The sequence below is a fragment of the Bubalus kerabau genome, chromosome 1 (assembly GCF_029407905.1).
Source record: "Bubalus kerabau isolate K-KA32 ecotype Philippines breed swamp buffalo chromosome 1, PCC_UOA_SB_1v2, whole genome shotgun sequence".
Lineage (NCBI taxonomy): Eukaryota > Metazoa > Chordata > Mammalia > Artiodactyla > Bovidae > Bubalus > Bubalus kerabau.
Genome location: NC_073624.1, coordinates 122,323,613 through 122,349,369, shown reverse-complemented (window position 1 = coordinate 122,349,369; position 25,757 = coordinate 122,323,613). Strand labels below are relative to the sequence as shown.

The 25,757-nt window shown below is 52.6% G+C and overlaps 1 long non-coding RNA gene across 3 annotated transcripts in view; it reads right to left on the bottom strand.

Moving 5' to 3' along the window:
- The window catches only part of LOC129657439 (uncharacterized), a 94,579-nt gene that overhangs the window by 16,911 nt on the left and 51,911 nt on the right, over positions 1-25,757 (bottom strand). Inside the window, exon 1 of one of the 3 annotated variants that reach the window (XR_008716723.1) lies at positions 1,935-2,274. The exons of 1 other annotated variant lie outside the window; for it this stretch is intronic. This is a non-coding gene — a long non-coding RNA (uncharacterized LOC129657439). Of the gene's footprint in view, positions 1-1,630; positions 1,733-1,934; positions 2,275-25,757 lie in introns of those variants that run through there. One more of the 3 variants, XR_008716725.1, reaches the window with a different exon arrangement.

Below are 25,757 nucleotides of genomic sequence, written 5' to 3'. Positions count from 1 at the left end.
GGATGGCAATCCCATGGGATGCATCTTCAATCTGAAATGAAGATTCGATATGATTTGATCACTCAGAGCTTTTGTGCCATCAACTGTTATTAAAGTATGAAAGAGATAGAGAAAGCTGCTGACTTAGACTTGAGGCGGGGTGTACGCCCTGCTGGGCTCTAGCCAGATATTCTACAGGCACTAGCAGTCAGCTAAGGAAAGAAAGGCACTGTCTCAGGGAATGGCTCCAGGCCCCTCCCCCACGACATGCCTTGAGGTCACATTGGCCGCTGGTGAGTCATCCGGGGCCAAACACTGATTGACATGAATCTTGAAGAAAGGCAGTATTCCAGGCAAATATAGCATTTCCTTAACATAGATGAGGAGAACAAGCTAGGAGGAAAACATACTGTTTTGTTCAAGTTGCTTCTGAGCCTTTTGGGGGAACCGACCTGAAGCCAGAGTCTAGCGGAAATACATAGGATATTTATATCACTTATGACAAACATTTCCTTAGGAAAAAATGCATTGCTTAGCTCAAGGTTTGTCTGCGAAATGCTTACACATCAGGAGATGGCTCCGAGCTGGGTTTCCACACACAAGAACATGCATGCAAAGGACAAGCCTGCACAGCCAATCTGCCCCACCCCACAGCAAGCAGCATTTCCAAGTGACCTCCTTAGGCCTTCCCCAAACTACAGGGGCACCTCTGGGTTTCCTGTTTCCCTCACTTTGAACACTTTTCTTAAAAAAAAAAAAAATATCCCGCACACTTCTTGATAAATGCCACAGTGGAAGGAAACAGGCCTTCAATATTAGGACCTCCATTTGAAAAACACTTGGAGCTTGGTTTTGTTTTAATTACACCACCACATAATTTAAACTTTTTACACGTTCTAATTATTCATTTCCAAAACACCAAACTTTTCCTCCACAGGGTCCCCATGAAAAGGCCCACGCAGCAGGACAGCCACAGATTCTGACATGAAAGGGCAGCAAGGTACCCTCCCCCTTCTTTGCTGCCTGGGCGGCCACCAGGGTTTGAAATCCATGCACCCTACTAAGTTTCTAGGGTGAAATCCGTGGACCCTTCGCTTTCCCATCCCAGTAGGTGCTCAAGGGCCCGCTGGCCTACAAAGTGCCAGAATCAGGGCTGGGCCAGCCGGCCAGAGTTCAGGGTTCTGTCCCTTGGACTTCTAGCGGACACTAGGCTGCTTGGGAAACCCGCGCAGACTCGGAGATTTTTCAGCCAAGGGGTGGAGCGGTAAAGGCCTTGACCCCAAAGGCGAGGCCTTTCTGCGACAGCCAGGTTGGGGAGCTCCGAGAATGTACCAACAGGCGGCGGAATACGTGGTTCCCTGCTCCACGCAGTCCCAGTGCCTTTACCAGTGGTCCGCAGCCCTCCGCTGCACCCATGGGATGGCGATCCTTGGGGACCCAGGAGCGGACGAAATGGGTGTTCCCAGCCTCAGTGGAGACCCCTGAGAGCACAACTGGGAAGCCCTCCCCATCCCCGCCAAGAGCCAACCCCCGCCACAACCGGACCCCCTCCCCTCGCGCCAGGGTTCGCCCCGCCCCTGCCGCCCTCCCGGCGAGTTCCCAGCCGCAGTGGCGACCCCCGGGAGCACAACTGGGACCGACCCCCACCTACAGCCATCGTAAGCTCGACCCGCGCAGCCGGAGTTTACCCCGCCCCGGTGCGCTCCCGGTGCGTTTACAGCCGCAGTGGCCACTTCCGAGAGCACTACTGGGACCGCTTCCAACCCCCTCCCGACCGGAAACCCGCCCCGCGCCGCCCGGTTTCGCCCCGCCCCTGCCTCGCTCCCGGTACCTTTCCAGCCGCAGTGGGGACCCCCGAGAGCACAACTGGGACCGCCCCCCACCCCCTCCCGATTGGAACCCCGACCCGCGCCGCCCTGTTTCGCCCCGCCCCTGCCACGCTCCCGGTACCTTACCAATTTCTAGCGTTCACGCCCGGGTAGGAGCAGGATGTAGGAGTGTGGGAAATGTGTCTGGAGCCTGACAGCCTCAGCTCCGCTCTGGCCTGCCCTTTGGACCTAGGAGCCAGGCCAACTTGCAGAGGGCTTATTGCCCTACTGTATGCAAACTACCAAGGCCTACCGCAAGGAGAGCTCTGTCGGAGGGAAGGGAAGTGCCCCAGGCTGCGTTCCCAAGCTGTTGCTAGGCAACCCAGACTCAGCGCTAAACGGAGGGAATCAGGGTCCTAGTGCCCCAGTCTTGGGGAGGGAGCTCCACAGCCAGAGTGTTCCTCCGTTTGTGCCCAGAAAGCGCCTGCCAGACTGGGCTTCCCTGGAGCTCTGTTGCAGAGCAGAGACGTGTGGATGTGTTTTGGAGCCTTGACTTGTGCATTTGGGCTCCCTAGCACAGCCCCAGCGTAGGGGAACCAGCCCCTTAGCAAAGAGCTCCAGGCAGTGCTTTGTGCCCAGGCCTGGATGCCCAGTCCCAGCACGCGGGAGAGATGAGTTAGGCCGTCGGCGGGTTCTTGCAAGCCTGTATTGGAAAGGACCGAATGAGCTTCACACCGGCGGAGCTGCAGATCTGTGCCCAGGCGCGATAGGACAGAGCCCCTGTCGAGAGGCTGCTCTGCCTGAGCGAGCCTCGCCAAGCCCTTCCCAGCTTCCAGCTTTCGCGCAGGGGAAGGAACAGACTGCGGAAGTGGGGGAGACGTGACTGGCGGGCGCCTTACTGGCCTCAGCTCCGCTCTTCCCTTCCCTTTGCACCTATGATCCATGCCTCCTTGCAGAGGGCTTAAGGCCCGAAGGAGAGCTCTGTCAGAGGGAAGGGAAGCGCCCGAGGCTGCATTCCCAGCTGTTGCTTAGCCGCCCAGACTCAGCGCTGCACAGGGGGAATCAGGCTCTCTGTGCCCCTATGTTGGGCACACAGCTTCACACACAGGTGTGTCTCCGTAGGAATCAAGAAAGTTCCTGACAGAGTGAGGTTCACTAGAGCTATACTAAAGAGCAAAGACTTGTCCATGCGGTCTTGCCTTCTCCTGTGCGTTTGGGTCTCCGGGCTCACCCCCAGCTCCGTGGAAACAACCCCTGAGAAAATATCTTCAAGATCCGCTTTTCCCAGTGTCTGGGAACTGGGGTTCGTAAGAGGAGAGAAAAGCACGCCTCCATCGGGAACGAAAAGGCAGCCAACCTGCCTGTGTTTTGAAGCCTCTATTTGGAAGGAATGGGTTAGCTTCTCCTAAAGGAGACCTCCAGATCTGCTCAGAAGTCGGTAATTCCAGAGGCAGGGTGCTGGTTCCTGATTGCCCTTTGCTAGCCTTGCAAAGATATTCCTAGGTTCTAGAGTTATTTTCCATGAAGGAGCAGGCTTCGGGAATGTGTCAGACGGGACTGGCTCCTTATTGGCCTCAGCTCAGCTATTGCCTTTCCATTCAAACTAGGACAAGGGCCTACTTTATGAAGGGTAAGGATCTTCTTCTTTGCAAACTGCCAAGGGCTACAGCAATGAGACCTCTGTCAAGGCGAGGGAAGCCTAAGAGGATGGATTCTCAAGCAGGTGCTTTGCCACAAAGCATCAGCACCCCACGGAGAGAATCAAGCTCCCTGTGCCCCAATGTTGGGAGTGTAGCTTCATACACAGAGTTGTCTCTATAGGAGCCAAGAATGTTCCTGAGAGATTAGGTTCACTAAACCTCTCCTACAGAGCATAGACCTGTCCATGTGGTTTTGCCTTCCCCTGTGAGTTGGGTCCCCGAGGTCCGCCACACATCCGGGGAAACTGTCCCTGAGAAAAGATCTCCAGGAACCGCTTCACTGAGGCTGGGAAACGCTGTTCACAGGAAGTAAGGCAAGCGAATCTCCTGCAGAGAAAAAGAGGCCTTACTGTCCCTGGAGGAGCAGGCTGCCAGAGTGTGTGAAACCTGACTGTTGCCTTACTGGCCTCAGCTCTGCCATTGCCTGTTCATCCGAGCTAGGACCCAGGCCTACTTGGAGAAGCGTTTGGCTGCGGATTTCTACAAAGTGCCAAGGGCTACAGCAGTGAGAATTGTCTCAGCGGTAAGGCAGAGCATTGTATGGATTCTCAAGCTGTTTTCTGAACGACAGCATCAAAATGAACAGAGAGAACCCCTATGTTAGGTATGCAGCTTCACACACAGAGGTGTCTCTATAGGAGCCAAGAATGTTCCTGAGAGATGAGGTTCACTAGAGATCTGCTGCAGAGTATAGACGTCTCCATGTGGTCTTGCCTTCCCCTGTGGCTTTGGGTCTCCGGGCAGGGCCCCAGCTCCGTGGAAACAACCCTGAGAAAATATCTTCAAGATCCACTTTTCCCAGAGGCTGGAAACTAGGGTTCATAGGAGGAGAGAAAAGCAAGCCTTCTTCGGGCACGAAAGGCAGCCAACCTGCTTGTGTTTTGAAGCCTCTATTTGGAAGGAATGGGTTAGCTTCTCCTAAAGGAGACCTCCAGATCTGATCAGAAGTCGGTAATTCCAGAGGCAGGGTGCTGGTTCCTGACTGCCCTTTGCCAGCCTTGCAAAGACATTTCAAGATTCTAGAGTTATATTCCATGAAGGAGCAGGCTTCGGGAATGTTTCAGAGGCGACTGGCTCCTTATTGGCCTCAGCTCAGCTATTGCCTTTCCATTCAAACTAGGACAAGGGCCTACTTTATGAAGGGTAAGGGTCTTCTTCTTTGAAACTGCCAAGGGCTACAGCAATGAGACCTCTGTCAAGGCGAGGGAAGCCTAAGAGGACGGATTCTCAAGCAGGTGCTTTACTACAAAGCATCAGCACCCCACGGAGAGAACCAAGATCCCTGTTCCCCAATGTTGGGAGTGTAGCTTCACACACAGAGTTGTCTCTATAGGAGCCAAGAATGTTCCTGAGAGATTAGGTTCACTAAACCTCTCCTACAGAGCATAGACCTGTCCATGTGGTTTTTCCTTCCCCTGTGAGTTGGGTCCCCGAGGTCCGCCACACCTCCGGGGAAACTGTCCCTGAGAAAAGATCTCCAGGAACCGCTTCGCTGAGGCTGGGAAACGCTGTTCACAGGAAGTAAGGCAAGCGAATCTCCTGCAGAGAAAAAGAGGCCTTACTGTCCCTGGAGGAGCAGGCTGCCAGAGTGTGTGAAACCTGACTGTTGCCTTACTGGCCTCAGTTCCGCCATTGCCTGTTCCTCTGAACTAGGACCCAGGCCTATTTGGAGAAGCGTTTGGCTGCGGATTTCTACAAAGTGCCAAGGGCTACAGCAGTGAGAATTCTCTCAGCGGTAAGGGAGAGCATTTTATGGATTCTCAAGCTGTTTTCTGAACGACAGGGTCAAAATGAACTGAGAGAATCAGGCTCTCTGTGCCCCTATGTTAGGTACGCAGCTTCACACACAGAAGTGTCTCTATAGGAGCCAAGAATGTTCCTGAGAGATGAGGCTCACAAGAGCTCTCCTACAGAGTGCTCACCTGTCCATGTGGTTTCGCCTTCCCCTGTGAGTTGGGTCCCCGAGGTCCGCCCCAGCTCCGAGAAAACAGCCTCTGAGAAAAGATCTCCAGGAACCGCTTTTCGCCCAGGCTGGGAAAAGCTGTTCACAGGAAGTAAGGCAAGTGAGCCTCCTGCAGAGAAAAAGAAGCCTTACTGTCCCTGGAGGAGCAGGCTGCCAGAGTGTGTGAAAACTGACTGGTGCCATACTGGTCTTAGCTCCGCCATTGCTTGTTCCTCCGAACTGGGACTCAGGCCTACTTGGAGAAGGGTTTAGGTGCAGATTTCTACAAACTGCCAAGGGCTACTGCAATGAGAACTCTCTCAGAGGTAAGGGCGAGAATTGTATGGATTCTCAAGCTGTTTTCTGAACGACAGCATTAAACCTGCACAGAGAGAATCAGGCTCTCTGCCGCCATGTTGGGTACGCAGTTTCACACACAGAGGTGTCCGCATAGGAGCCAAGAACGTTCGTCAAAGACTGAGGTTCACTAGAGCTCTCTTAGAGAGCAAAGACTTGTTCATGTGGTTTTGCCTTCCCCTGTATGTGTGGGTCTCTGGGCACAACCCCAGCTCCGTGGAAACAACCCCTGAGCAAAGATCTCCAAGATCTGCTTTTCCCCCATGCTGGGAACCAGGGATCATAGGAGGCAGGAAAAGCAAGCCTCCTTCAGGCAGGAAGAGGCAGCCAACCGGCCTGTGTTTGGAAGCCTCTATTTGCAAGGAATGGGTTAGCTTCTCCAGAAGGAGACCTCCAGATCTGCTCAGAAGATAGAAATTCCAGAGGCAGGGTCGAGGTTCCTGACTGCCCTTTGCCAGCCTTGCAAAGACATTCCTAGATTCTAGCAATATTTTCCATGAAGGAGCAGGCATCGGGAATATGTCAGAGTTGACGGGTGCCTTACTGGCCTCAGCTCAGCTATTGCCTTTCCTTTCAAACTAGGATCAGGGCCTACTTGGTGAAGGGTAAGGGTCTACTTCTTTCCAAACTGCCAAGAGACACAGCAATGAGGCCTCTGTCAAGGCGAGGGAAGCGTAAGCGGATGGATTCTCAAACAGGTGCTTTGCCACAAAGCATCAGCACCCCACGGAGAGAATCAGGCTCCCTGTGCCCCTATGTTCGGTGTGTAGCTTTACACACAGAGGTGTCTCTGTACGAGCCAAGAATGTTCCTAAGAGATGAGACACACTAACGTCTCCTACAGAGCATAGACCTGTCCATGTGGTTTTTCCTTCCCCTGTGAGATGGGTCCCCGAGGTCCACCCCAGCTCTGGGGATAGAGCCCCTGAGAAAAGATCTCCAGGAACCGCTTTTTGCCCAGGCTGGGAAACGCAGTTCACAGGAGGCAAGGCAAGCGAGCCTCCTGCAGGGAAAAATAGGCCTTACTGTCCCTGGAGGAGCAGGCTGCCAGAGTGTGTGACACCTGACTGGTGCCTTACTGACCTCAGCTCCGCCATTGCATGGCCATCCAAACCAGGACCCAGGCCTACTTGGAGAAGGGTTTGGGTGCGGATTTGTAAAAACTGCCAAAGGCTACAGCAATGAGAAGTCTCTCAGAGGTAAGGGAGAGCATTCTATGGATTCTCAAGCTGTTGTTTGAACGACAGCTTCAAAGCTGCAAAGAGAGAATCAGGCCCTGTGTGCCCCCTTGTTGGGTACGCAGCTTCACACACAGGGGTGTCTCCATAGGAGTCAAGAACGTTCCTGACACAGTAAGTTTCACTTAGAGGTCTCCTGGAGAGCAAAGACTTGTCCATGTGGTTTTCCTTCCCCTGTGCGATTGGGTCTCTGGTCTCGGCCCCAGCTCCATGGAAACAACCCCTGAGAAAATATCTTCAAGATCCGCTTTTCCCAGAGGCTGGGAACAGGGCTTCATAGGATGCGAGAAAAGCAGGCCTCCTTCGGGCGCGAAGAGGCAGCCAACCGGCCTGTTTGGAAGCCTCTATTTGGAAAGAATGGGTTAGCTTCTCCTAAAGGAGACCTCCAGATCTGCTCAGAAGTCGGTAATTCCAGAGGCAGGGTGCTGGTTCCTGACTGCCCTTTGCCAGCCTTGCAAAGACATTCTCAGATTCTAGAGTTATTTTCCATGAAGGTGAAGGCTACGGGAGTATGTCAGACTTGGCAGGCACCTTATTGGCCTCAGCTCAGCTATTGCCTTTCCATTCAAACTAGGACAAGGGCCTACTTTATGAATGGTAAGGGTCTTCTTCTTTGAAACTGCCAAGGGCTACAGCAATGAGACCTCTGTCAAGGCGAGGGAAGCCTAAGAGGACGGATTCTCAAGCAGGTGCTTTACTACAAAGCATCAGCACCCCACGGAGAGAACCAAGATCCCTGTTCCCCAATGTTGGGAGTGTAGCTTTACACACAGAGTTGTCTCTATAGGAGCCAAGAATGTTCCTGAGAGATTAGGTTCACTAAACCTCTCCTACAGAGCATAGACCTGTCCATGTGGTCTTTCCTTCCCCTGTGAGTTGGGTCCCCGAGGTCCGCCACACCTCCGGGGAAACTGTCCCTGAGAAAAGATCTCCAGGAACCGCTTCGCTGAGGCTGGGAAACGCTGTTCACAGGAAGTAAGGCAAGCGAATCTCCTGCAGAGAAAAAGAGGCCTTACTGTCCCTGGAGGAGCAGGCTGCCAGAGTGTGTGAAACCTGACTGTTGCCTTGCTGGCCTCAGTTCCACCATTGCCTGTTCCTCCGAGCTAGGACCCAGGCCTATTTGGAGAAGCGTTTGGCTGCGGATTTCTACAAAGTGCTAAGGGCTACAGCAGTGAGAATTCTCTCAGCGGTAAGGGAGAGCATTTTATGGATTCTCAAGCTGTTTTCTGAACGACTGCGTCAAAATGAACTGAGAGAATCAGGCTCTCTGTGCCCCTATGTTAGGTACGCAGCTTCACACACAGAAGTGTCTCTATAGGAGCCAAGAATGTTCCTGAGAGATGAGGTTCACTAGAAGTCTGCTACAGAGCATAGACCTGTCCATATGGTTTTGCCTTGCCCTGTGAGTTGGGTCCCTGAGGTCCGCCCCAGCTCAGGGGAAGGAGCCCCTGAGAAAAGATCTCCAGGGACCGCTATTCCCCCAGGCTGGCAAACGCAGTTCACAGAAGGTAACACAAGCGAGCCTCCTGCAAGGCACAACAGGCCTTAGTGTCCCTGGACGATCAGGCTGCAAGAGTGTGTGAGACCTGACTGGTGCCTTACTGGCCTCAGCTCCGCCATTGCATGTTCCTCCGAACTAGGAACCAGGCCTACTAGGAGAAGGGTTTGGGTATGGATTTCTAAATACTGCCAAGGGGTATAGCAATGAGAACTGTGTCACGGGTAAGGAAGAGCATTGTATGGATTTTCAAGCTGTTGTTTGAACGACAGCTTCAAAGCTGCACAGAGAGAATCAGACTCTGTGTCTCCATGTTCGGTACACAGCTTCACAGACAGGGGTGTCTCCATAGGAAACAAGAACGTTCCTGACAGAGTGAGGTTCACTAGAGCTCTCCTAGAGAGCAAAGACTTGTCCATGTGGTTTTTCTTCCCCTGTGCGTTTGGGGCTCCAGGCTCGGCCCCAGCTCCGTGGAAACAACCCCTGAGAAAAGATCTTCAAGATCCGCTTTTCCCAGAGGCTGGGATGTGGGGTTCATAGGAGGCGGGAAAAGCAGGCCTCCTTCAGAGAGCAAGAGGCAGCCAAGCGGCCTGCGTTTGGAAGCCTCTATTTGGAAGAATGGGTTAGCTTCCCCTAAGGGAGACCTCCAGATCTGTTCAGAAGTCGGTAATTCCAGAGGCAGTGTGCAGGGTCCTGACTGCCCTTTGCCAGCCTTGCAAAGACATTCCTAGATTCTACAGTTATCTTCCTGAAGAAGCAGGCTTTGGGAATATGTCAGACTTGACTGGCGCCTTATTGGCCTCAGCTCAGCTATTGCCTTTCCATTCAAAGTAGGACAAGGCCCTACTTTATGAAGGGTAAGGGTCTTCTTCTTTCCAAACTGCCGAGGGCTACAGCAATGAGACCTCCATAAATGCGAGGGAAGCATACGCGGATGGATTATCAGGAAGGTTCTTTGCCACCAAGCATCAGCACCCCACGGAGAGAATCAGGCTCCCTTTGCCCCTATGTGGGGTGTGTAGATTCACAAACAGTGGTGTCTCTACAGGAGCCAAGAATGTTCCTGAGAGATGAGGCTCACAAGAGCTCTCCTACAGAGTGCTCACCTGTCCATGTGGTTTCGCCTTCCCCTGTGAGTTGGGTCCCCGAGGTCCGCCCCAGCTCCGAGAAAACAGCCTCTGAGAAAAGATCTCCAGGAACCGCTTTTCGCCCAGGCTGGGAAAAGCTGTTCACAGGAAGTAAGGCAAGTGAGCCTCCTGCAGAGAAAAAGAAGCCTTACTGTCCCTGGAGGAGCAGGCTGCCAGAGTGTGTGAAAACTGACTGGTGCCATACTGGTCTTAGCTCCGCCATTGCTTGTTCCTCCGAACTGGGACTCAGGCCTACTTGGAGAAGGGTTTAGGTGCAGATTTCTACAAACTGCCAAGGGCTACTGCAATGAGAACTCTCTCAGAGGTAAGGGCGAGAATTGTATGGATTCTCAAGCTGTTTTCTGAACGACAGCATTAAACCTGCACAGAGAGAATCAGGCTCTCTGCCGCCATGTTGGGTACGCAGTTTCACACACAGAGGTGTCCGCATAGGAGCCAAGAACGTTCGTCAAAGACTGAGGTTCACTAGAGCTCTCTTAGAGAGCAAAGACTTGTTCATGTGGTTTTGCCTTCCCCTGTATGTGTGGGTCTCTGGGCACAACCCCAGCTCCGTGGAAACAACCCCTGAGCAAAGATCTCCAAGATCTGCTTTTCCCCCATGCTGGGAACCAGGGATCATAGGAGGCAGGAAAAGCAAGCCTCCTTCAGGCAGGAAGAGGCAGCCAACCGGCCTGTGTTTGGAAGCCTCTATTTGCAAGGAATGGGTTAGCTTCTCCAGAAGGAGACCTCCAGATCTGCTCAGAAGATAGAAATTCCAGAGGCAGGGTCGAGGTTCCTGACTGCCCTTTGCCAGCCTTGCAAAGACATTCCTAGATTCTAGCAATATTTTCCATGAAGGAGCAGGCATCGGGAATATGTCAGAGTTGACGGGTGCCTTACTGGCCTCAGCTCAGCTATTGCCTTTCCTTTCAAACTAGGATCAGGGCCTACTTGGTGAAGGGTAAGGGTCTACTTCTTTCCAAACTGCCAAGAGACACAGCAATGAGACCTCTGTCAAGGCGAGGGAAGCGTAAGCGGATGGATTCTCAAACAGGTGCTTTGCCACAAAGCATCAGCACCCCACGGAGAGAATCAGGCTCCCTGTGCCCCTATGTTCGGTGTGTAGCTTTACACACAGAGGTGTCTCTGTACGAGCCAAGAATGTTCCTAAGAGATGAGACACACTAACGTCTCCTACAGAGCATAGACCTGTCCATGTGGTTTTTCCTTCCCCTGTGAGATGGGTCCCCGAGGTCCACCCCAGCTCTGGGGATAGAGCCCCTGAGAAAAGATCTCCAGGAACCGCTTTTTGCCCAGGCTGGGAAACGCAGTTCACAGGAGGCAAGGCAAGCGAGCCTCCTGCAGGGAAAAATAGGCCTTACTGTCCCTGGAGGAGCAGGCTGCCAGAGTGTGTGACACCTGACTGGTGCCTTACTGACCTCAGCTCCGCCATTGCATGGCCATCCAAACCAGGACCCAGGCCTACTTGGAGAAGGGTTTGGGTGCGGATTTGTAAAAACTGCCAAAGGCTACAGCAATGAGAAGTCTCTCAGAGGTAAGGGAGAGCATTCTATGGATTCTCAAGCTGTTGTTTGAACGACAGCTTCAAAGCTGCAAAGAGAGAATCAGGCCCTGTGTGCCCCCTTGTTGGGTACGCAGCTTCACACACAGGGGTGTCTCCATAGGAGTCAAGAACGTTCCTGACACAGTAAGTTTCACTTAGAGGTCTCCTGGAGAGCAAAGACTTGTCCATGTGGTTTTCCTTCCCCTGTGCGATTGGGTCTCTGGTCTCGGCCCCAGCTCCATGGAAACAACCCCTGAGAAAATATCTTCAAGATCCGCTTTTCCCAGAGGCTGGGAACAGGGCTTCATAGGATGCGAGAAAAGCAGGCCTCCTTCGGGCGCGAAGAGGCAGCCAACCGGCCTGTTTGGAAGCCTCTATTTGGAAAGAATGGGTTAGCTTCTCCTAAAGGAGACCTCCAGATCTGCTCAGAAGTCGGTAATTCCAGAGGCAGGGTGCTGGTTCCTGACTGCCCTTTGCCAGCCTTGCAAAGACATTCTCAGATTCTAGAGTTATTTTCCATGAAGGTGAAGGCTACGGGAGTATGTCAGACTTGGCAGGCACCTTATTGGCCTCAGCTCAGCTATTGCCTTTCCATTCAAACTAGGACAAGGGCCTACTTTATGAATGGTAAGGGTCTTCTTCTTTGAAACTGCCAAGGGCTACAGCAATGAGACCTCTGTCAAGGCGAGGGAAGCCTAAGAGGACGGATTCTCAAGCAGGTGCTTTACTACAAAGCATCAGCACCCCACGGAGAGAACCAAGATCCCTGTTCCCCAATGTTGGGAGTGTAGCTTTACACACAGAGTTGTCTCTATAGGAGCCAAGAATGTTCCTGAGAGATTAGGTTCACTAAACCTCTCCTACAGAGCATAGACCTGTCCATGTGGTCTTTCCTTCCCCTGTGAGTTGGGTCCCCGAGGTCCGCCACACCTCCGGGGAAACTGTCCCTGAGAAAAGATCTCCAGGAACCGCTTCGCTGAGGCTGGGAAACGCTGTTCACAGGAAGTAAGGCAAGCGAATCTCCTGCAGAGAAAAAGAGGCCTTACTGTCCCTGGAGGAGCAGGCTGCCAGAGTGTGTGAAACCTGACTGTTGCCTTGCTGGCCTCAGTTCCACCATTGCCTGTTCCTCCGAGCTAGGACCCAGGCCTATTTGGAGAAGCGTTTGGCTGCGGATTTCTACAAAGTGCTAAGGGCTACAGCAGTGAGAATTCTCTCAGCGGTAAGGGAGAGCATTTTATGGATTCTCAAGCTGTTTTCTGAACGACTGCGTCAAAATGAACTGAGAGAATCAGGCTCTCTGTGCCCCTATGTTAGGTACGCAGCTTCACACACAGAAGTGTCTCTATAGGAGCCAAGAATGTTCCTGAGAGATGAGGTTCACTAGAAGTCTGCTACAGAGCATAGACCTGTCCATATGGTTTTGCCTTGCCCTGTGAGTTGGGTCCCTGAGGTCCGCCCCAGCTCAGGGGAAGGAGCCCCTGAGAAAAGATCTCCAGGGACCGCTATTCCCCCAGGCTGGCAAACGCAGTTCACAGAAGGTAACACAAGCGAGCCTCCTGCAAGGCACAACAGGCCTTAGTGTCCCTGGACGATCAGGCTGCAAGAGTGTGTGAGACCTGACTGGTGCCTTACTGGCCTCAGCTCCGCCATTGCATGTTCCTCCGAACTAGGAACCAGGCCTACTAGGAGAAGGGTTTGGGTATGGATTTCTAAATACTGCCAAGGGGTATAGCAATGAGAACTGTGTCACGGGTAAGGAAGAGCATTGTATGGATTTTCAAGCTGTTGTTTGAACGACAGCTTCAAAGCTGCACAGAGAGAATCAGACTCTGTGTCTCCATGTTCGGTACACAGCTTCACAGACAGGGGTGTCTCCATAGGAAACAAGAACGTTCCTGACAGAGTGAGGTTCACTAGAGCTCTCCTAGAGAGCAAAGACTTGTCCATGTGGTTTTTCTTCCCCTGTGCGTTTGGGGCTCCAGGCTCGGCCCCAGCTCCGTGGAAACAACCCCTGAGAAAAGATCTTCAAGATCCGCTTTTCCCAGAGGCTGGGATGTGGGGTTCATAGGAGGCGGGAAAAGCAGGCCTCCTTCAGAGAGCAAGAGGCAGCCAAGCGGCCTGCGTTTGGAAGCCTCTATTTGGAAGAATGGGTTAGCTTCCCCTAAGGGAGACCTCCAGATCTGTTCAGAAGTCGGTAATTCCAGAGGCAGTGTGCAGGGTCCTGACTGCCCTTTGCCAGCCTTGCAAAGACATTCCTAGATTCTACAGTTATCTTCCTGAAGAAGCAGGCTTTGGGAATATGTCAGACTTGACTGGCGCCTTATTGGCCTCAGCTCAGCTATTGCCTTTCCATTCAAAGTAGGACAAGGCCCTACTTTATGAAGGGTAAGGGTCTTCTTCTTTCCAAACTGCCGAGGGCTACAGCAATGAGACCTCCATAAATGCGAGGGAAGCATACGCGGATGGATTATCAGGAAGGTTCTTTGCCACCAAGCATCAGCACCCCACGGAGAGAATCAGGCTCCCTTTGCCCCTATGTGGGGTGTGTAGATTCACAAACAGTGGTGTCTCTACAGGAGCCAAGAATGTTCCTGAGAGATGAGGCTCACAAGAGCTCTCCTACAGAGTGCTCACCTGTCCATGTGGTTTCGCCTTCCCCTGTGAGTTGGGTCCCCGAGGTCCGCCCCAGCTCCGAGAAAACAGCCTCTGAGAAAAGATCTCCAGGAACCGCTTTTCGCCCAGGCTGGGAAAAGCTGTTCACAGGAAGTAAGGCAAGTGAGCCTCCTGCAGAGAAAAAGAAGCCTTACTGTCCCTGGAGGAGCAGGCTGCCAGAGTGTGTGAAAACTGACTGGTGCCATACTGGTCTTAGCTCCGCCATTGCTTGTTCCTCCGAACTGGGACTCAGGCCTACTTGGAGAAGGGTTTAGGTGCAGATTTCTACAAACTGCCAAGGGCTACTGCAATGAGAACTCTCTCAGAGGTAAGGGCGAGAATTGTATGGATTCTCAAGCTGTTTTCTGAACGACAGCATTAAACCTGCACAGAGAGAATCAGGCTCTCTGCCGCCATGTTGGGTACGCAGTTTCACACACAGAGGTGTCCGCATAGGAGCCAAGAACGTTCGTCAAAGACTGAGGTTCACTAGAGCTCTCTTAGAGAGCAAAGACTTGTTCATGTGGTTTTGCCTTCCCCTGTATGTGTGGGTCTCTGGGCACAACCCCAGCTCCGTGGAAACAACCCCTGAGCAAAGATCTCCAAGATCTGCTTTTCCCCCATGCTGGGAACCAGGGATCATAGGAGGCAGGAAAAGCAAGCCTCCTTCAGGCAGGAAGAGGCAGCCAACCGGCCTGTGTTTGGAAGCCTCTATTTGCAAGGAATGGGTTAGCTTCTCCAGAAGGAGACCTCCAGATCTGCTCAGAAGATAGAAATTCCAGAGGCAGGGTCGAGGTTCCTGACTGCCCTTTGCCAGCCTTGCAAAGACATTCCTAGATTCTAGCAATATTTTCCATGAAGCAGCAGGCATCGGGAATATGTCAGAGTTGACGGGTGCCTTACTGGCCTCAGCTCAGCTATTGCCTTTCCTTTCAAACTAGGATCAGGGCCTACTTGGTGAAGGGTAAGGGTCTACTTCTTTCCAAACTGCCAAGAGACACAGCAATGAGACCTCTGTCAAGGCGAGGGAAGCGTAAGCGGATGGATTCTCAAACAGGTGCTTTGCCACAAAGCATCAGCACCCCACGGAGAGAATCAGGCTCCCTGTGCCCCTATGTTCGGTGTGTAGCTTTACACACAGAGGTGTCTCTGTACGAGCCAAGAATGTTCCTAAGAGATGAGACACACTAACGTCTCCTACAGAGCATAGACCTGTCCATGTGGTTTTTCCTTCCCCTGTGAGATGGGTCCCCGAGGTCCACCCCAGCTCTGGGGATAGAGCCCCTGAGAAAAGATCTCCAGGAACCGCTTTTTGCCCAGGCTGGGAAACGCAGTTCACAGGAGGCAAGGCAAGCGAGCCTCCTGCAGGGAAAAATAGGCCTTACTGTCCCTGGAGGAGCAGGCTGCCAGAGTGTGTGACACCTGACTGGTGCCTTACTGACCTCAGCTCCGCCATTGCATGGCCATCCAAACCAGGACCCAGGCCTACTTGGAGAAGGGTTTGGGTGCGGATTTGTAAAAACTGCCAAAGGCTACAGCAATGAGAAGTCTCTCAGAGGTAAGGGAGAGCATTCTATGGATTCTCAAGCTGTTGTTTGAACGACAGCTTCAAAGCTGCAAAGAGAGAATCAGGCCCTGTGTGCCCCCTTGTTGGGTACGCAGCTTCACACACAGGGGTGTCTCCATAGGAGTCAAGAACGTTCCTGACACAGTAAGTTTCACTTAGAGGTCTCCTGGAGAGCAAAGACTTGTCCATGTGGTTTTCCTTCCCCTGTGCGATTGGGTCTCTGGTCTCGGCCCCAGCTCCATGGAAACAACCCCTGAGAAAATATCTTCAAGATCCGCTTTTCCCAGAGGCTGGGAACAGGGCTTCATAGGATGCGAGAAAAGCAGGCCTCCTTCGGGCGCGAAGAGGCAGCCAACCGGCCTGTTTGGAAGCCTCTATTTGGAAAGAATGGGTTAGCTTCTCCTAAAGGAGACCTCCAGATCTGCTCAGAAGTCGGTAATTCCAGAGGCAGGGTGCTGGTTCCTGACTGCCCTTTGCCAGCCTTGCAAAGACATTCTCAGATTCTAGAGTTATTTTCCATGAAGGTGAAGGCTACGGGAGTATGTCAGACTTGGCAGGCACCTTATTGGCCTCAGCTCAGCTATTGCCTTTCCATTCAAACTAGGACAAGGGCCTACTTTATGAATGGTAAGGGTCTTCTTCTTTGAAACTGCCAAGGGCTACAGCAATGAGACCTCTGTCAAGGCGAGGGAAGCCTAAGAGGACGGATTCTCAAGCAGGTGCTTTACTACAAAGCATCAGCACCCCACGGAGAGAACCAAGATCCCTGTTCCCCAATGTTGGGAGTGTAGCTTTACACACAGAGTTGTCTCTATAGGAGCCAAGAATGTTCCTGAGAGATTAGGTTCACTAAACCTCTCCTACAGAGCATAGACCTGTCCATGTGGTCTTTCCTTCCCCTGTGAGTTGGGTCCCCGAGGTCCGCCACACCTCCGGGGAAACTGTCCCTGAGAAAAGATCTCCAGGAACCGCTTCGCTGAGGCTGGGAAACGCTGTTCACAGGAAGTAAGGCAAGCGAATCTCCTGCAGAGAAAAAGAGGCCTTACTGTCCCTGGAGGAGCAGGCTGCCAGAGTGTGTGAAACCTGACTGTTGCCTTGCTGGCCTCAGTTCCACCATTGCCTGTTCCTCCGAGCTAGGACCCAGGCCTATTTGGAGAAGCGTTTGGCTGCGGATTTCTACAAAGTGCTAAGGGCTACAGCAGTGAGAATTCTCTCAGCGGTAAGGGAGAGCATTTTATGGATTCTCAAGCTGTTTTCTGAACGACTGCGTCAAAATGAACTGAGAGAATCAGGCTCTCTGTGCCCCTATGTTAGGTACGCAGCTTCACACACAGAAGTGTCTCTATAGGAGCCAAGAATGTTCCTGAGAGATGAGGTTCACTAGAAGTCTGCTACAGAGCATAGACCTGTCCATATGGTTTTGCCTTGCCCTGTGAGTTGGGTCCCTGAGGTCCGCCCCAGCTCAGGGGAAGGAGCCCCTGAGAAAAGATCTCCAGGGACCGCTATTCCCCCAGGCTGGCAAACGCAGTTCACAGAAGGTAACACAAGCGAGCCTCCTGCAAGGCACAACAGGCCTTAGTGTCCCTGGACGATCAGGCTGCAAGAGTGTGTGAGACCTGACTGGTGCCTTACTGGCCTCAGCTCCGCCATTGCATGTTCCTCCGAACTAGGAACCAGGCCTACTAGGAGAAGGGTTTGGGTATGGATTTCTAAATACTGCCAAGGGGTATAGCAATGAGAACTGTGTCACGGGTAAGGAAGAGCATTGTATGGATTTTCAAGCTGTTGTTTGAACGACAGCTTCAAAGCTGCACAGAGAGAATCAGACTCTGTGTCTCCATGTTCGGTACACAGCTTCACAGACAGGGGTGTCTCCATAGGAAACAAGAACGTTCCTGACAGAGTGAGGTTCACTAGAGCTCTCCTAGAGAGCAAAGACTTGTCCATGTGGTTTTTCTTCCCCTGTGCGTTTGGGGCTCCAGGCTCGGCCCCAGCTCCGTGGAAACAACCCCTGAGAAAAGATCTTCAAGATCCGCTTTTCCCAGAGGCTGGGATGTGGGGTTCATAGGAGGCGGGAAAAGCAGGCCTCCTTCAGAGAGCAAGAGGCAGCCAAGCGGCCTGCGTTTGGAAGCCTCTATTTGGAAGAATGGGTTAGCTTCCCCTAAGGGAGACCTCCAGATCTGTTCAGAAGTCGGTAATTCCAGAGGCAGTGTGCAGGGTCCTGACTGCCCTTTGCCAGCCTTGCAAAGACATTCCTAGATTCTACAGTTATCTTCCTGAAGAAGCAGGCTTTGGGAATATGTCAGACTTGACTGGCGCCTTATTGGCCTCAGCTCAGCTATTGCCTTTCCATTCAAAGTAGGACAAGGCCCTACTTTATGAAGGGTAAGGGTCTTCTTCTTTCCAAACTGCCGAGGGCTACAGCAATGAGACCTCCATAAATGCGAGGGAAGCATAAGCGGATGGATTATCAGGAAGGTTCTTTGCCACCAAGCATCAGCACCCCACGGAGAGAATCAGGCTCCCTTTGCCCCTATGTGGGGTGTGTAGATTCACAAACAGTGGTGTCTCTACAGGAGCCAAGAATGTTCCTGAGAGATGAGGCTCACAAGAGCTCTCCTACAGAGTGCTCACCTGTCCATGTGGTTTCGCCTTCCCCTGTGAGTTGGGTCCCCGAGGTCCGCCCCAGCTCCGAGAAAACAGCCTCTGAGAAAAGATCTCCAGGAACCGCTTTTCGCCCAGGCTGGGAAAAGCTGTTCACAGGAAGTAAGGCAAGTGAGCCTCCTGCAGAGAAAAAGAAGCCTTACTGTCCCTGGAGGAGCAGGCTGCCAGAGTGTGTGAAAACTGACTGGTGCCATACTGGTCTTAGCTCCGCCATTGCTTGTTCCTCCGAACTGGGACTCAGGCCTACTTGGAGAAGGGTTTAGGTGCAGATTTCTACAAACTGCCAAGGGCTACTGCAATGAGAACTCTCTCAGAGGTAAGGGCGAGAATTGTATGGATTCTCAAGCTGTTTTCTGAACGACAGCATTAAACCTGCACAGAGAGAATCAGGCTCTCTGCCGCCATGTTGGGTACGCAGTTTCACACACAGAGGTGTCCGCATAGGAGTCAAGAACGTTCCTGACACAGTAAGTTTCACTTAGAGGTCTCCTGGAGAGCAAAGACTTGTCCATGTGGTTTTCCTTCCCCTGTGCGATTGGGCCTCTGGTCTCGGCCCCAGCTCCATGGAAACAACCCCTGAGAAAATATCTTCAAGATCCGCTTTTCCCAGAGGCTGGGAACAGGGCTTCATAGGATGCGAGAAAAGCAGGCCTCCTTCGGGCGCGAAGAGGCAGCCAACCAGCCTGTTTGGAAGCCTCTATTTGGAAAGAATGGGTTAGCTTCTCCAGAAGGAGACCTCCAGATCTGCTCAGAAGTCGGTAATTCCAGAGGCAGGGTGCTGGTTCCTGACTGCCCTTTGCCAGCCTTGCAAAGACATTCTCAGATTCTAGAGTTATTTTCCATGAAGGTGAAGGCTACGGGAGTATGTCAGACTTGGCAGGCACCTTATTGGCCTCAGCTCAGCTATTGCCTTTCCATTCAAACTAGGACAAAGGCCTACTTTATGATGGGTAAGGGTCTTCTTCTTTCCAAACTGCCAAGGGCTACAGCAATGGGACCTCTGTCAAGGCGAGGGAAGCCTAAGTGGATGGATTATCAAGCAGGTGCTTTGCCGCAAAGCATCAGCACCCCACGGGGAGAATCAGGCTCCATTTGCCCCTATGTTGGGTGTGTAGCTTCACATACAGAGGTGTCTCTATAGGAGGCCAGAATGTTCCTGAGAGATGAGGTTCACTAGAGCTCTCCTACAGAGCATAGACCTGTCCATGTGCTTTTGCCTTCCCCTGTGAGTTGGGTCCTCGAGGTCCTCCCCAGCTCTGGGGAAGGAGCCCCTGAGAAAAGATCTCCAGGGACCTGTTTTCCCCCAGGCTGGGAAATGCAGCTCACAGGAGGGAAGTCAAGTGAGCCTCCTGCAGGGAAAAAGAGGGCTTACTGTCCCTGGAAGATCAGGCTGCCAGAGTGTGTGAGACCTGACTGGTGCCTTACTGGCCTCAGCTCCGCCATTGCATGTTCCTCCGAACTAGGACCCAGGACTACTTGGAGAAGGGTTTGGGTGCGGATTTCTAAAAACTGCCAAGGGCTACAGCAATGAGAACTCTGTCACGGGTAAGGAAGAGCATTGTATGGATTTTCAACGTGTTTTTTGAACGACATCTTTAAAGCTACACAGAGATAATCAGGCTCTCTGTGCTCCCATGTTGGGTACGCAGCTTCGCACACAGGGGTGTCTCCATATGAATCAAGAATGTTCGTGACAGAGTGAAGTTCACTAGAGCTCTCCTAGAGAGCAAAGACTTGTCCATGTGGTTTTTCTTCCCCTGTGAGTTTGGGTCTCCAGGCTTAGCCCCAGCTCCGTGGAAACAACCCCCGAGAAAAGATCTTCAAGATCCGCTTTTCCCAGAGCCTGGGAAGCTGGGTTCATAGGAGGCAGGAAAAGCAAGCCTCCTTCGGGCACGAAGAGGCAGCCGACCGGCCTGTTTTTGGAAGTCTCAATATGGAAGGAATGAGTTAGATTCTCCTAAAGGAGACCTCCAGATCTGCTCAGAAATCGGTAATTCCAGAGGCAGTGTGCAGGCTCCTGACTGCCCTTTGCCAGCCTTGCAGAGACATTCCTAGATTCCAGCATTATTTTCCATGAAGGAGCAGGCTTCGGGAATATGTCAGACTTGACTGGCGCCTTATTGGCCTCAGCTCAGCTCTTGCCTTTCCTTTCAAACTAGGACAAGGGCCCACTTTATGAAAGGTAAGGGTCCTCTTCTTTCCAAACTGCCAAGGGCTACAGCAATGAGACCTCTGTCAAGGCGAGGGAAGCGTAAGCTGATGGATTCTCAAGCAGGTGCTTTGCCACAAAGCATCAGCACCCCACGGAAAGAATCTGGCTCCCTTTGCCCCTACGTTGCTTGTGTAGCTACACACACAGAGCTGTCTCGATAGGAGCCAAGAATGTTCCTGAGAGAGGAGGTTCACTGTTGGGGGCCAGAGTGAGGCACTCCACCCATGGCAAAGGTCATGAGGAAGGAGGCTCGACATATGCAAAGGTGGGATCAAGCCTCAGGAGTCCCCCTGGAAATCCTCGAGCATCTACCCCCATAACCAGAGCCTGCCTACCTTACTACTTTGTGCTCTCACCTACACCTCTGACTTTACGGGGGGCTGTCCCCCACCACCTCTTTCAGAGAAGGAGTTAACCTAGAGCTCCAGTTGATAAAAACCCCTGGGTGTGACAAGAGTGTTTTAACCTACAAACTCCTCTGAAGGTTCCCTAGCCTGCCTGACAGGCTTGTCCGGCCACATGTGATTGCTCACAGCCTCTCAACCATGAGAGGCACGAGATGCTTTAAACCTTCTAAAAACAGGTTCCTTAGAAAAGTTAGAAAATTATTAGTATAAGTATAATGGGCTGATTAGAAATCATATTGGTGAAGGGTTTTTCATTTGTTGAGCTGATGTTTACTGCTAAGTCTCCACATCCCCTGCCCTTATACACATTAATGAATATATAGAAGAAATAAGTATTAACCTTTGATATAAATCACGTTAGACCTTAGGCTAAGTAAATTCTTTCCTTAACTAAAACCCACTACACCCTCACCCTATAGGAATGTAACTTTATTTGGGTGGCGTCTGTTTTAAGAATAATCACCCCTGGAGAAATAAGTGTCCTGGTTGACTGACCGCTGTCACAAGGAGAGGGTCGTAAATTGTCAGCAGGCCCCCCGGCCAGAAGATGATGTAACACCCCTAAGACCTCTGTATACTTTTGTATGAAGCACCTGACTTTGATAAAAGTCAGGACTGCTGACCCCACGTGACTTTGGCATAACATCTCAGTGTATAAAAGTAGACCATGGAAAATAAAGAATTGGGATCAGTTTCTCGAAATACTGGTCTCCCCATGTCTCTCTCTCTCTCTCACTCTGGTTGAGTCTCCATCTGGAGCGCGGAACCCACCAAGCTTACTAATTTTGCCTGGGCTTCTAAGATCCGACCGGGGAGGCCTCAGTGTCTCCTCTCCTTCGGGAGAACGGAAGGACGCCTGCGGCCTACGTAAGTGGTGCAAGCTTCTTGTCTTGAAGTTTTATTGGTCCCCCGCGTAAACCAAGCTACTCAGCCTCTTTTCTCCACTGAATTTTCCTACTGAGCTATCCTCATTTTATTACTCTTTATATCCTTAACTAACGTTTAATTAAGCAGTTGTTCCCTGACCCTCGCCTACGCCGTCTCTGCTTCGAATACCCTGGATCAGCTGGGGCTGGACCCCGGCAGTTCACTAGAGATCTCCTACAGAGCATAGACCTGTCCATTTGGTTTTGCCTTCCCCTGTGAGTTGGGTCCCCGAGGTCCGCCCCAGCTCCGGGGAAGCAGCCCCTGAGAAAAGATCTCCAGGAACTGCTTTCCGCCCAGGCTGGGAAACACTGTTCACAGGAAGTAAGGCAAGCGAGCCTCCTGAAGGGAAATAGAGGCCTTACTGTCCCTGGAGGAGCAGGCTGCCAGAGTGTGTGACACCTGACTGGTGCCTTACTGGCCTCAGCTCCACTATTGCATGTTCATCTGAACTTGAACCCAGGCCTACTTGGAGAAGTGTTTGTGTGCCGATTTCCAGAAACTGCGAAGGGCTACAGCAATGATAACTCTCTCAGTGGTAAGGGAGAGCATTGTGTGGATTCTCAATTTGTTGTTTGAATGACAGCGTCAAAGCTGCAGAGAGAGAATCAGGTCTCTGTGTCTCTATGTTGGGTATGCAGCTTCCCACACAGAGATGTCCCCGTTGGAGCCAAGAACATTCCGCATAGACTGAGGTTCACTAGAGCACTCCTAGAGAGCAAAGACTTATCCATGCGGTTTTCCCTTCCCCTGTGCGTGTGGGTCTCCGGGATCGGCCCCTGCTCCGTGGAAACAGCCTCTGAGAAAAGATCTCCAAGAACCTCTTATCCCCCAGGCTGGGAAGCGGAGTTCGCAGGAGGTGGGATAAGCAAGCTTCCTTCGGCAAGAAGAGACAGCCAACCGGCCTGTGTTTGGAAGCCGATATTTGCAAGGAATGGGTTAGTTTCTCCTGACTGAGACCGCCAGATGTGCTGAGAAGATAGAAATTCCAGAGGCAGGGTCGAGGTTCCTGACTGCCCTTTGCCAGCCTTGCAAAGACATTCCCAGATTCTAACGTTATTTTCCATGAAGGAGCAGGCATCGGGAATATGTCAGACTTGACTGGCGCCTTACTGGCCTCAGCTCAGCTACTGCCTTTCCATTCAAAGAAGGACAAGGGCCTACTTGGTGAAGGGTAAGGGTCTGCTTCTTTCCAAACTGCCAAGGACTACAGCAATGAGACCTCTGTCAAGGTGAGGGAAGCCTATGCGGATGGATTCTTAGCAGGTGCTTTGCCACAAAGCATCAGCACCCATGGAGAGAATCAGACTCCCTTTGCCACTATGTTGGGTGTGTAGCTTCATGCACAGAGGTGTCTCTGTAGAAGCCAAGAATGTTCCTGAGACATGAGGTTCACTAGAGCTCTCCTACAGAGCATAGACCTGTCCATGTGGTTTTGTCTTCCCCTGTGAGTTGGGCCCCCGAGGTCCGACCCAGATCCAGGGAAACAGCCCCTGAGAAAAAGTCTCCAGGAACAGCTTTGTGCCCAGGCTGGGAAATGCAGTTCACAGGAGGCAAGGCAAGCGAGCCTCCTGCAGGGAAAAAGAGGCCTTACTGCTCCTGGACGATCAGGCTGCAAGAGTGTGTGAGACCTCACTTGTGCCCTACTGGCCTCAGCTCCGCCTTTGCCTGTTGTTCCGAGCTAGGACCCAGGCCTACTTGGAGAAGGGTTAGGGTGCGGATTTCTACAAACTGTCAAGGACGACAGCAATGAGAATTCTCTTAGCAGTAAGGGAGAGCATTGTATGGATTCTCAAGCTGTTGTTTGAATGACAGCTTCAAAGCTACACAGAGAGAATCAGGCTCTCTGTTCCCCTATTTTGGCTGTGCAGCTTCACACACAGAATTTGACTCTGTTGGAGCCAGAAATATTCCTGAAAGACTTAGGCTCACCAAAGCTGTCTTCCAGAGCAAAGACATTGGATGTGGTTTTGCCTTCCCTTGTCAGTATGGGTCCCCTAGCTTGGCCCCAGCTCCGGGGATACAGCCTCTGAAAAAACTCTTCCAAGAAGCGATTTTTCCAGCAGGCTGTTAAGCGGAATTCGCAGTTTGCAAGTTAAGGAAGCCTGCTTCGTGGAACAGCAAGCAGCCAACTGGCCCTGTGTTAGGAAGCCTGTATTTGAAAGGAATGGGTTAGCTTCTACAGCGGGAGAACCTCAGATCTGCTCAGGGGACTGAAATACTAGAGTCAGGGTCGAGGTTCTCCCTTGTCCTTTGCGCACCTTGCAAAGACATTCCTAGCTTCTAGCGTTAGTGTCCCTGTAGTAGCAGGCTGCAGGAGCGTGTGATAAATGACTGCCGCGTTCCTGTCCTCAGCTCCGCTATTGACTTTCTATTCGAACTAGAACCCAGGCCTACTTTGAGAGGGGTTAGGGTCCAGTGTTTTCAAACTGCCAAGGGCTACGGCAATGCGAGCTCTGTCAGAGGTAAGAAAAGAGCAATTGGTTGGATTCTTCAGCTGCTGCGTGGCTGCACAGCTTCCGCGCCGCATGGAGAGCATGAGGCTCCTTGTGGCCCTATTTTGGGTACGCAGCAACATGCACACAGAATGTCTGTGTTCACTTATGTACAGGCTTATGTACACTAGAGCTCTCCTACAGAGCGAAGACCACTCAGTGGGCTCCAAGAGATACCTGTCACGGCTCGAGAAGAGAGTGGAGTCCTTTGCTTCCCCTCGAGATGAGGCCTGACTCCCCGGGTGAGTATGGAATGCAACCCCAAATACCTGTCGCCTATGGAGAGGAACATTAAGTCCTGGATACAAGCCTAGATGAGGTCTAGTTTGCCCTTCAGTGAATGGAGCCCAATCCACAGCTCTCCCTGGCAACTCGAATGGAAGATTAGACTTCCTGGGCCAACACAAGAGGAAGCCTGAATTCCCTGACGTAACTCGAGAATCCCACCGTAACTCGAGAAAAACCACGTGCTTCCCTCGTCATCGCAAGATGAGGCCCTTTGTCCGCTACAGCATCTCAAGAGAAGTCCCACGTTCCATCCTGAAGTGCGAAACGGTACTTGGCACCCTTGATGCGACCCCAAAAGTTCCGCGACATACCAGACTCACTCAAGGGGAACACCGAGGTTCCAGGCACCACTTCATCTGACCCCTTCTCCTCTCCTGATTGCGACAGGAGGGTCGACTCCCCTTCTCTGTCTGCAAGGGGATCCCGACTTCCGGACGCACCTCAGGATGAGGCCGGTCACATGAGAAAGTTCGAGACATAGCCTCGTGGGTGGTGCCACATGCCAAACGACCCCGATTCCCCGGTCCGCTCTTGAGAAGGACCCGAGGCCCGGACACTTCTTCGAAGGCAACCCTGTGGATGAAGGCACAACACGAAGGGGCACTGCCACCCCCGTGCATCGTCCGCAAAGACCCGCGGGTTCCACACACAGCTCGACGAGGGGCCTGAGACCCCTTGAGCAACTCGAGAGGCAAGCGGGGTTCCCTTCCTCAGACAAGACGAGGCCTGACTCTCCAGTCCCAACTCTGCAGGGACCCTGCGGTCGGAGTCCGAAACGGAGAGGAAGCCAGAGGTTCCTGCCTCCCCTCGAGGTGAGGCCCTCTTCCGTTGCGCCAGACCCAGCGGAGTCCCGAGGGGCCCCGCCACCTCCACAGGATCCCTCGCCTCTCAGAGGCACCCTGGGAAGCTCCCTAAGGTCCCCGGCAGAAGGCGAGGGAAACGAGGGTTTCCCGCCGCCCCCCGAGAAAGACCTCGAGAGTCCTTCTTCAACGCGTCTCGAGGCCCTAGTCCCCTCCCGTGACTCGAGAGCCATGACGCGCTCCCCCTCGCCACGCGCATGGAGACCTGACTTCCCTGGCGCCGCACGGGAGGCTCCCTGAGATCCTCATCGTGCCTCGGGAGAAAACCCCCACGGGCGCCGCAGCTCGAGGCAACCCCTGAGACGCCCCAGTCCTCGCGAGCTGAGGGCCTTCTTTTCCTGCATGGCCTGGAGAGCAATCCCGGGTCCTCTCTCCAAACGGAAGAGGAGGCTGGACTCCCTTGAGGCCACTCAGGGGGCTCCAAGAGACCCGCGTCGCGACTCGAGAGGAGAGCGGAGTCCTTGGCTTCCCCTCG